The sequence below is a fragment of the Symphalangus syndactylus genome, chromosome 22 (genome assembly GCF_028878055.3).
Source record: "Symphalangus syndactylus isolate Jambi chromosome 22, NHGRI_mSymSyn1-v2.1_pri, whole genome shotgun sequence".
In the NCBI taxonomy this organism is placed as follows: domain Eukaryota; kingdom Metazoa; phylum Chordata; class Mammalia; order Primates; family Hylobatidae; genus Symphalangus; species Symphalangus syndactylus.
This window is the reverse complement of record NC_072444.2, coordinates 71,269,851-71,282,085: the sequence shown is the minus strand read 5'-3', so window position 1 is coordinate 71,282,085 and position 12,235 is coordinate 71,269,851.

The following is a 12,235-nucleotide window of genomic DNA, read 5'->3' as shown; positions in this document are numbered from 1 at the left end:
TGTATAGTTAATAATATAATCAGTAAAAACTCTTTTACAGGAAAACTCATAGTCGTGAAGTTACATATGTATTAAAGGTAAAATCTGTGACATCTTACTACTATTTTTTCCAGTGTGATCTATAATTCACATTGCCTAACCAATCTTAAATATAGATACTAGAGTTAGGGTATTCGCAAAGTACCAAGCCGACAAATAGAGTGTTGGCTATTATTTCTGTTTGGAAGTCAGAGTTTTGAGGTATTCATTTTGTAGTCCGACAGTCACCACTACAATTCCTTGAATTCCCAAAGCTTTTCATATGGCTTCCTCAAGGACGGCTATCATGTCTTAGCTACTGCAATGACAGATGGGATATAACATGTCATGTGATTGATAACTCTGGAGCCATAGTACTTAATCCTTCTAATACTAATAGCTGCATTATCATAGAGATTTATGAGAATGTCAGTTTCAAGTTCCCAGTTCCATTCATGGGTTTTTAAAACTTCAGCTGCAAAAAACATGCATCCATCCCATTAATTCTAATTATCATGGTTCATCTTCTCAGCAGTTTTGCACTCCGGAACCTTTCAGTGCAAATTAACGTACCAAAAAAGTGTATTAATTAATATTTGTAGCTTTTAATTTCTGCAAGAGTGTTGTCTGGAAGCAGCTGGCAGTACAGGGCCGCTGCTATTGAATCTTTGCCAAACAAGTGCAGATGTAATTTTGTTATCTCTTGCTTAGTCATTTACACAAATTAATTTGAACAATTAGCCTTTTACTGGTCCTTCATGAATCATGCAAAAGGGATCTGCCAAAAATTGCTAGTTGACAGAAAAGAATTGGTTAATGCTGCGCATTTTGTGGGAAGGTAATGCAGAGGGAAACTCAACATTATTTTAGACTGTAGACAATTGCCTAAATATTCTATTGTAAGATCTACTTAGCACTCATAAACAAACTTGAGAATTCCCCTTAATAAAGAATAAACCTGCATTCTAGAGAAGGTGCAGTTTATAGGAGGACTCACATCTTTCATGTAATAGCCAACTTGAATATGTCTTAATCAAGTCTATATGCAAAGTAGGAAAAAAAGTGTTCATTAAAAAGAGAAATTAATTAATATTGGCTGCTTTTCAGGTCATACTCTTCACTTTTATTTACTTAGTATTTGTATATATGTGTTTGTGTAATTATTCATCTATTATGTAAGGTAGATATACTACACATTTGTAGCCTCATTTGATAGCTTCTAGTAACCTGAGAAATTAGTGATGGAGAGTACTTAAAAAAGTTAAATATATAGTTATTATATTTAGATGACCTGAGTAAAAACACCGTAAGTGAAATAATGTAATTAAATCACCTCAGAAAGAGTAGAGATCTATTTTTTGTGTGTTTATACTAAGTTACCACTATCATAAAGGACACAAAAAGATGGTAGTTATAAAATTTGCAATTCTTTTTTTTTTGGAATCAGTACAAACTACCTGTGATTTTATGTTTTTACTTTAATTCCACTTACTTGGCACTTTCAATTACTGAAGCTAAGATTTTCTCTAATTTTATGTACAGGTGATTGTACACTATTAAAATATCAAATCAAAGCTCACAGAAAAGTCTTTCTTTACTTTGTATAAAGTTAGTTTAGAAAGTCCTCAAAAACTTTTTCGTGGTGTATGCTAAAGTATATTGACACTTACATGTTTACATGTTTTAAGGACGTGTATGTTCACATATGTTACACTTATAATTGCTTAAAATGTGTCATTCCATCCTCTTCTTACCATTTGATTTTGTAGAAAATCATTAATCTCATACCATAGCTATCAGAAAAGAGAACTGAAAAAGAAATGGCTTTTTTATTTATCTATTTATCTATTTATGCTGGGAGAGGTTCCTCTCCCAGCATAAATAGATCTTAAGAGTAAGTGCATTTGAGATAGGGTTAATGAATCATCTACTGTGGAATATTTTTAAAATCCAAGTTACTGATTATTACATAAATAATATAAATCATTTTAATCATCAAGAACGTCTAAAACTGCAAAGTGATGGTTTTCAATCAATTTTTGGCTACATAATGAAACTTAAACTTTCCCAAATATACTTTCTGCAAATCTAGTATTAATGAAAAAATTAAATCAAATGTTTGAAATCTTTTAAATTCTCATTTATAGAAAATCTTATGTTATCTCTCTGATGATATTAGTCATCTTCAGAGTAATTTGTTTTGGATAATGTCAGGTGAATAAAGTGTCAAATCAAGCTCAAGCTACGTCAAGAGACTGTTTCGGTAACATGAAAAGTTTTAAAATATAATTAGTTTTATCTTTTTCTGTTTAAAGAAGTGACATTTGCTCAGTGTTGAAAGTCTGAAAACTGTAAGAAAGAAGAAATATTAAAACAAAAAATAATTCCAATATTTTTGCAAGATAACTACCATTAACATTTTGGTGCATTTCATTTTCATCTTTAATCTTCATAGTTTTTGAAAGACATCACCATGACAAAGTAGTAAAGCAATACATAAGATAAACAATTATCTTGCTATTAAAACAACTTAATATTATTTTAATAAATTTATAATTTTTAAATTTAATTGCCTATTTTGATATTGCTCCATGTTAGGTTGTGTCAATTATTTTTAGCTGAACTCTTCCTCTATTTTAGTTAAGTTCTTTAGACCTAAGTTTCAGAAAGGGGATTATTTGGTTCAATGATGTGAATATTTTGAAAATTGATACTTATTGCTTCATTTCTTTTCAAAATGATTGTACTTTTTCATAGAAATAGGAGAAAACTTAGGAGACTACATCTCTAACAACAGTAGATATTATCATCAAAATAATAAAAAATCTTTAATGATATTGTAAATTAAAATTTAAAATAACAGATGCTTGCTTGTTTACCTCTAATCATTAGCAAAGTGGAACATTTTTATATGCTATCTGATACAGAATTTTCTCATCTGCAAATAATGATTAAAATATAAAATTCAGTGATTTTTTGAGATTTAGTTGTAATTATTATTTTTAAAGTGTTTTGTAAAATGCTATATAAATATGAGCTACTATCACTAACATACTAGTGAATAATTGCTATGTATAAAAACTTGATTTTGCAATTATATTACTGTTATTTCAAATGATCATAAAAACAGTAATAAGCCCACATGCCTCCAGAATTAGGAGCTATACATTTAGTTGGCTAAAACCCTCTTCAGAAAATTTATTTTTCTTCCACACTGCATGAATATTTAATCAGAAAATTTAATTTACATTATAGCAATACATAAGGCAATATATAATTAACAATTTCTAATTCAATCTACATAATTTCAATTTTTAAATTTCATTTTATCTTGCTAACACTAGCAAATACTATCATACAGTCACTTATTGTTTAGAATCATCCTATATTTAACCTTAGATATATAGTAAAATTCCTGGTCCTTAATTATATTAAAAAGTTATCCTATATAAAACATTAAAAATAGAGTAAAAAATAAATCAACAAAATTATTTTTATTTTGTGCTGAATTGTCCAAAGTAATTTAGTGATTATCTTTTTATCATCCACTAAGCTGCATGCATACGTAGTCTACATTTTTGTTGCAAACATCAATAATATAATAGCATTCCAGATTTTTTTTTAAAGAATTATGTGACTTGGTATAATAGTCATTATGGTATTAAATAAATATTGTGGGGGAAAGAAAAGGACAAAATACTTCGGTTTTTCCTTGGCTATATAGATGCCTTCTTATGTGTGAAATGAGATGAATTTACATCATTTATCTGGTTACAAAGCAATATATTTTTGATGATGAAAATGCAAATTTAAAAAATCAGAATTAGGGAAGTAAAAATAATCCCTAATCAGCAAAAGATAAGCATTGGTTATATGTAGGTGATTATATTTACAGTAACCCTTATCACTTGCATATATTTAACAAAATAAACCAGCTATTTTCCACTTAGGTACTTTCCATATTAGTGAAAAGTGTTATAAACCTATTTTTATATTATTCAATCTTTTGAAGAAATAATTCATAATTTATATAGTCAACTTTCTATTTTGATGTAAATATGCAGTGTAAATATGTATATCATATATTTGATATAAATATATAAATATTATATATTTTTGTAAATATATGATATGGACAGCACTGAAACTGATGATATATATTCATCACTATTTTCTTAAAATACATTTCTTAGTTGATTTTTATATCATAAAGCCTGTTTTAGCATGTGGCTGAATGAGTACACTGCAGGTTTAATAATACTAATAACTAATTCCTGGTAATGAACACCAAGGCTTTCAGATTTTAATCATCTTACAAGTGATTAATAGTTCAAAACGTCTTAGTTTGTTAGCAAATCCACAGCTAGTGTCTTAGTAATGTGTATCTAAACCAAGTCTGTGGTTTATTTCATTGCTGGGTAACTGACGAATCAGAAAAAAATATCTCATACATACATACTGAGAGAGATGAAGCTAGTCTTTCTATAATTGAAAGTATCAGTGGTAAACTTGGCTGGAGCTTGATTAATAGTATATTAAAATCAGAGTCTTCTTGGTAAGTGCTAGATAAGGAGTTTTGGGCAAATTACTTGGTTACCGGGAAGCCTTTAAATTTTAATCATGGAAGTACTTCAGTGTCATTAGAAACCGAAAGGACAATGGGGTCTGCTGGCAAGTTCTCTGAATTGTTGTGCTTTTCAGGCTCTCCTTCTGCCGTGCTATTGAGAGCCAAGCATGGGCTGCAATCGAAAATCCTTTTGCTCCCCATGACTTTGATTGCTATTATTGTAATTTAATATTACACACTGTCTTCGGATAAAATAGTCCATGGAAATTAGAAGAAATAATGCAGAGGGTTGGGGTGGGGATGGGACAACTGAAACAGAACTCAGAATTAGTCCTGAGTTTTAAGATGTATATCTTTCCTCAACTCACTGCAGCTGCAGTGAGAAAAATAAGGTTATCAAAGATGTTTAACTTAAAATAAGCAACAGGCCTAACAGAAAGAAAACTTCATTCCATTTTGAACCCATGGAAATTATATTATTTTATTAGTTGCAAGGTAAGTTTTGACATTTCACACGTAGTATTTATATATAACATGAGATACATATTGTTTATCTAATGGTGATTATTAAAATTATTAAAATCTTATATTAAGTCATGCCATGAGACATTTGACTCCCAAAAGGCAAAAGAATATTTTCTCCTGTGTATATTAATTCCAGTTAATGTGAGCCTTACTTCAGAGTTTTGAAAAGGTAAACAAAGGATAGAACCACAAACATTAAAGTAGGAATAATCTTAAAAATCATTTAATCCAGTAACCATATTTTGCCAATTAGTAAAAGGAATAATAGAGCACAAACATTACCTGATCAGTATCTTACTAAAACAACCTCCTCTTAAGAAAATTTTCAGCATAGTTTACAAGCTGGGAGATTCTTTTGTTATGTTTGACTTCTTTTTAAAAAACATTTATAATGATTTATGCAGTGTTTCTTTTTCCAGAAAATGGCACAGAGAGCTTGTGAGACTTAGAAATAATTTTCTGAATAATTCTAAGAAACCAATGCCATTACTCTATTCATTGGCGGAATGCATTATGTCCTGGGTGCTGTACTGAGTTGCTTCTGGTTTCTCTAGCTGCTTTAAAATATTTCTAAACTTTTCTCTTTTGTATAAAAAAAGGCAAACCAAGATAGTTTACTTACAACTCAGTTATGAACAAAACATGATCTCTTCAAGAACAGATAGGAGTTTTCTAAGCACTGGGGCCATGAATGTAGACTGTAAAGGAGATTATAGGAGAGAGATTTAAACAGTGTTTTCCAATGCAATATGGTAAACAAATTTGTAGAGAAACAGATGAGATTGAGGATGGCTAGAAAACCCATATATCACGTTTGATTATTTTCTATTCATTTCTCTACACAATTTTAATTAGTTAATTAATTTTGATTTAGAAATAAGCATAAACTTACAGAAAACTTGACAGTATGGTACAAATAACATTGTTTCCTGTACCTGTGGAGTATACCTCAGTGTCCTCCTGTCCCTTCACTCCTGAAATGCTTTAGTTTTCATTTCCTACACAACCACCATACAACCATCAAAATCAGGAAATTAACATTTATATAGCAGTTCCTTTTAATCCTCCAAGGACCTGATCAGAGTCAAGTAGTGTATTTAATTATTACATCTCCATAGTCTCCTTCAGCCTAGAACAGTTGCTCAACCTTTGACTTTCATGGCTTTGATGCTTTTGAGGTTTAAAGGTCCGTTATTTTTCAGATGTTATTAAATGTGGATTGGTGCTCCTGATTAGATTCCAATTATCCATCATCAAGAAGAGTATCAATGAATTGATGCTGTATTTTTCTCATCATATCCCTTCAAGAAGCTCATGTTTTTTTGTTTCCCCCATTACTTATGATGCCCATGTTTATTGCTTGATCAGAGTGATCTTTGCCAGGATTCCCAAGCCAGGCACACACGCATCATGTTGACCACTAATGGTTTTGCACAATTACTCAGAAGCTTCTTGGCAAATTTTGCAAATCCTCTGAACCATTTTTAAACCTTAGAATAAGTATTCTATATACTTTTAAACTATGTAATAGTCTTCTCATTATATTTATAAGCTTATTTATTTATATCTAGATGGACTCATGGTTTTCTATTATATTCAACAGCTTCTAATCCATTCCTATCATTTATTTTGATGGTCATGTTATCCTGATTTGTCCAGTGGGAGCACTTCAAGCTAGTTTCTATGTCTTTTTGACTTGTGCCCGTCATTCTTTGAGCATTTCTTTTTTTTTTTTTTTCCCGATAAATCAAGCCTTTTTGGCTCATCCTGCTCTCTCAAACAGGCTCTGTTTTTCATTTTGTTTTGTTTTAGTAGTGGGTAGTATTTAGAAGCCACGGTCTGATTTCTCTATATTTTCTTATTGTTACTGGGATACCATTGCTCTTAGCACCTATCAGTGTGTCAATGTGTCAATGTGTGTGTGTGTGGACATATATACATTATACTGATATCTAACATTGATGCATATCTAATGTATATCTATTGAATTTACATCTGTGTATTTTCTACATTTAACTCCATATATGTGCATATATGTGTATGTTCACCTGTGTATGTGCATCTTCACCACTAATTTCAGTTCCAATCTATTTCCACAGGGTTTTCTTCTAGTTTTTTTACTTTTCCATATTGGTAAATTTCTTCTCCATTGAGAAACCTGCCTCCCAATATTCTCATTATACTTATTTGATTAAATCCCTGTATGTATACCAACTACTGTTTTCACTGCTATTCCTTCTGTGCTGTTACAGATTGGTCTCCAACATCCAAAGGTGGGCTTTCGTTGTGCAAGCCTGCCCTCGCTTTCCTGCTTGGTATCTAACATCTCCAACAGGGTTGCGCCTCTGTGCGGATGCCTTCTTTACCCTGTGTAGGCTCTCATAACCTGCTCTGTCACCTCAGCCCAGGGGCCTCCATCCCTTAACCCATAAGTCGTTGTGCTGTACCTCATGGCTTTAGGTCTGACTACTTTAAAGGGGAAAAGGACTAAGGAAGAAAGGGAGAGAAGAGAGCAAAATGGAAAGAAAGAGGAAGAGGAAGAGCTGTACATGTTCATCACCTCGCCTATTATTTGTGCTATTTATGACCATTTTAGTGCACTGTTCATTAGTTTTGTTCACACTAAGAGTTATTAGGAGAAGTTGACTGAATGTCTATAAAAGTGTGCCCTTACAAAAATATGGGGTATACTGTTAGAAAATCCTATCAAGTAGATTAGGATAAGTCACTGGAGGAAAAAAGAGCAGGTAAAGTCAGAAGTACATTAGCAATTGTCAGCTTGGGAAACAGTATACGCTAATAAAAGAGCTGAGAAAGAACATCGTTTGAATGAAGAACAGAATGTAGTCTGTATTTTTTATAGTAGCAGAAGAGGATTGTCCTCTAGATAATAGCAGCCAATGATTCCGGTCCCTTTCCAGACTTTTGATTAGTTATGATAGTAGTGCATAATGATCCCCCAGCTGTCCAATCTGACAGTTTCTTCAACCCTACATATTCTAAGTATCCATTAGCTCAATTAGTCAGGATGTTTTGGGCAGAATTTACTGACCCAAGAGATAGGATGGCGAGTTCCTGTTTGCCTAGCCAAGGGACTGCCAAAATTGTCCTGTGTTAATATATGGCTATGTACAAAAAACAGCTTGAACAGAGAACTAAGTAATCTTTAGAACACACAAAGTTACTAGTGACTTGGAGAGAACCCCTCCTGAGTTCTTGCTTCCACAAGTTCAAAATTCCATTTGCATGGATGGCGAGATTTTAAGTCATCCTTGTTGAATAAGCATATTGAGACAGCAATAGCCACCTTTCACCTATATTTAAATATCCCATGTAAAGAAGAAAATAGATTTTACCATTAAATTATAACAAAGGCAGCTACACTAAAGATGTAAATGCAGTTTATACCAGTCTTAATACACAAGCTGACAGACAGCACTATGAGATTGCGATAATAAACAGGCATATTGGAGAAGTCTTTGATTTAGAAAGATATCTCTAGAGAAATGGCTCATAGAGAAGCAGTCATCTCAATCCAAATTTTCTGTGAATGAAGCTTTGCCTGAACTAATACATTGCTGACATTCTAGTACAGTATAATTATAAATTTGGTTAATGTAGAAGGTTCTCTCTAGGACGGTAAATTTAAGAATATGAAACCTCTCAACAGGAATTTGTACTGTCTGATTCCTGCTGCTGGAGCCTTTGGTCAACCATCTCACAGAATTTTCACTTTTTGTTGGCTCTGGGAATATAACTGGAGCAACCATTTAATTTTCATTTTTACCCTTGTTGCTTTTTATTTTACCTTTGCTTTCTTCTGAAATGGACATATTGGTATAGAAGAACTTTCAAGAATAAGTTTATCCTTTGAGGAAGTCTGGATCTTTTCCTTGCAAACATGCCCCCCTTGCAGTTTACCACCCAATATTTTATTCATGTTTGTGCTGTGCTCTGTCTGAATCCTCTCCCTTTATTTGTTTCTTATTATATGATGCTCCTCATGACTCAACAGGACCATAAGAAAAGGTGTCGAATGATGCTGTAATGTAACCTGATTACTGGATGTATATCTATGAGCATGCCAGTTGAGTGTGATTGTCAAATACAAAAATTGATTTTAATAACAGTTTTGAGATTGAGAAAAGTAGGGAAAAAAGAGACAGTAAGGTCAGCAAAGTTAAGATAAAACTTGGGGAGTTCAGTGTATATTCAGGTGGTTACAGGACATCATTTTGGAAGTGTCCCACATGTCAATACAAGACGGAAACTCTAGAAAAAATTCAGAAAACAGTCCTTTTAAGATACTTTACACTTAATGACATATAGCCCTTGGAGTTTTCACATGGTGGGGAAAAAAATGCATCATCTTATTCTGTACCCACAATGTGTCTAGATGAATCTGGTGTTAGGGTCCCTTGGAATGTTAACTTTACTTATGGATTTCACTGGGCAATATGAAAATAATTATCAGTTCTTTTGAAGTTGATAAAGTTATACTTGGAAGTTTTAAAGTTTCAGATTTAATTGACCACAGACACTTACAAACTTATTCCAATCAGTTCAGTTAAGGAATGAAATATAGACCATATTTAAAACAAAATCAAGAAACAGTTCTGATTAGGATGAAAGATCCATCACAAATTAAGAAATTAAAGTGTGATGCTGGTACTTCATGTTAGAGCAGGCCATTAAAAAAATCATGAAGTGAAACATAAGAGGGCTAGAAAAGTTTGGAGTAGGCTAGATAAATTATTTGGAAGGCTCTGTGCTAATCTGCCATAAGTGTAAGAATCAATTTGGCTGATAGGTAATGAATAACTTGTGTTTGATATCTGAATTTTTCAATGAGCATTTTCTGAACATGGTTTCTCATTATGATAATAAATAAAGAATTAATTTTCACCATGATAGCATTGATAATGGCACTTTGAACTGTTCTTGTCACCATATGACACAGACTATTACTTGATTTTAAATTTTAAGAAAAATGTGTGCACTTGGAAGCATTTGATTCACTTTGGTGAAAGTGATACAATTAAGTTATTGGAGTTAAATGATGGGGAGACAACATTTTAAAAACACTACTTTCACATTGGTCATCCTTTTACAGTTTTAATTGACCAGTTAAAGTAGAGAATAATTAACAGCATCAGTGCAAATGCTTATGTCAAATGGATAGTTCAATTAGAATATTTGCTAGTTTCTTTTAAAAATCTCTCTTGTAGCAGATAGAATGTTGTAAGAAATAATATTGCTAATTACCTTTCCAAAACAATATCCTTCACTAGCTCAAGTGCAACAGATTAGATGTAAGGCATTTAATGAGAATGGCACAGCATACTGGATTTTAATTTTAGATTATTGGATACATGCATGGTAGGCAATGATATAATTGAGAAATGACTATGTTACTAATTGAGACTAATGGAAGCAAAATATAGATTTTTTGGTATCATCATTTTTATAGGGACTAGAAACAATGTTTATTAAAATAATCAAATTAATTATGTAAATGATTATATATTATTTGTTTTTCTTCTGGAATGCTCTATATTTGCCATAATAAGAAAGGCTGCTGAGTTAAAAGAATAAAAGTTCTGAAATATGGAGTACATATATTATTGCTAGCTGCCATTCTTTGATTTACACAGTGTGCTCTGTGGGCAACATGATTAAAATAACCACTAGGCAGTTCTAAGTAAATACCACTTCTGAACTGGCCTCTTTTTACTTAGGTAAGCCCTATAGCAAGTTGTTTTAAACCCTCTGTAGTTTCATTTCTTTATCTGTTTATATAGTTTATTTTAATGAAGTACTTTTCAAACTTTTCTGACTTAGTCCAATAGTAAGAAATATATTTTATTGTATGCACCAATATATTTTCATATATACATAAAACAGAAAAAGTTTCACAAGATATTTTTCTTACTACACACACTGCACACTGATATTTTCTTTAAAAAATTTGTCTATTTTATATATTTTTTTAAAAAAATACTCATTGTAACTATTAACTGATGGATCATGGCTTGCAGTTAGAAAAACTGGTACATTGAGGTTCTTGACATTAGCTCAACATCATCGAGGGATCAGAAGGAAGACATGAGTCAGGGGTTAGATGAAATAATTTTCTACATACAGTGCATAGCATAATAATATAAGTAAATGAGAACTAGGTAGCAGGATTTCTAGAATAATATTTTAATGAAATAGAAGTGTATTTTACTGTCAAAAAATATTTTAAATTAGTAAAAAACCAAGGTGGGAAAAATGTCAGTAGTAATTGTGATACAAATATAATTTCAACATCTAACCTGAGTTTTTGGTAATTTTTCATGTATGTATGTATACAGTTTCTTAATAAAATTTAATAATATTAGTATACTTTGTAAAAGACCACTTTTTCTCAAATATTATTTTACAATATAATTTTTAATAGCTGCAAGTCATAACAAACCATTATTGAAAAAAGTTAAATGTTAATACTGATTTTGATTATCTTAATTACATGTGAAAAAAAACTGTGAGATACAAAGATGTTACCAACAAAATAAATTTGATCGTGTGGTTGCCCTAACAGAGACTGGCTACTTCCTGGCTACAGCAGGAATCTATAGCATTCTTTTCTAAATCATTAATGAGTCAGTCGTTAAGATCTAGTTGCTGGTTTTCTATGTTAAAGGTAGTAGATGAAAATTCCTAAAGTACATGAAACACCTGGATATAAAATAAAGTGATTCAACAGTAGATAAATATAATAAAAGGCCGGAGCAAGAGGAGACATTCCTGAACATAAAGTTAAGCGTTTGACTTTCTGGGGGAAAAGAAGATTAAGTAATCTCAGATCATGCTGCCTTTTCTGCACTAGAAACTTTCAGAAACAGTTGTATTGCAAATGGCCTTAGTCTCAGGATGCATTAACTGTTTATGAAAGATTCCAATGCATAAAAGGAGTCATGATCCGAGATCATTTAATCTTCCTTTCCCTCAAAAAGTAAAAGGCTTAACTTTGCTATAACTCAATAGCGAATCCACTAATGTGTGTCCTTAATATAATTATTTTAAGTGACATAATTAACTCATATCTTGTATATACCTAATACTAGTGTTCAATTAACAGAT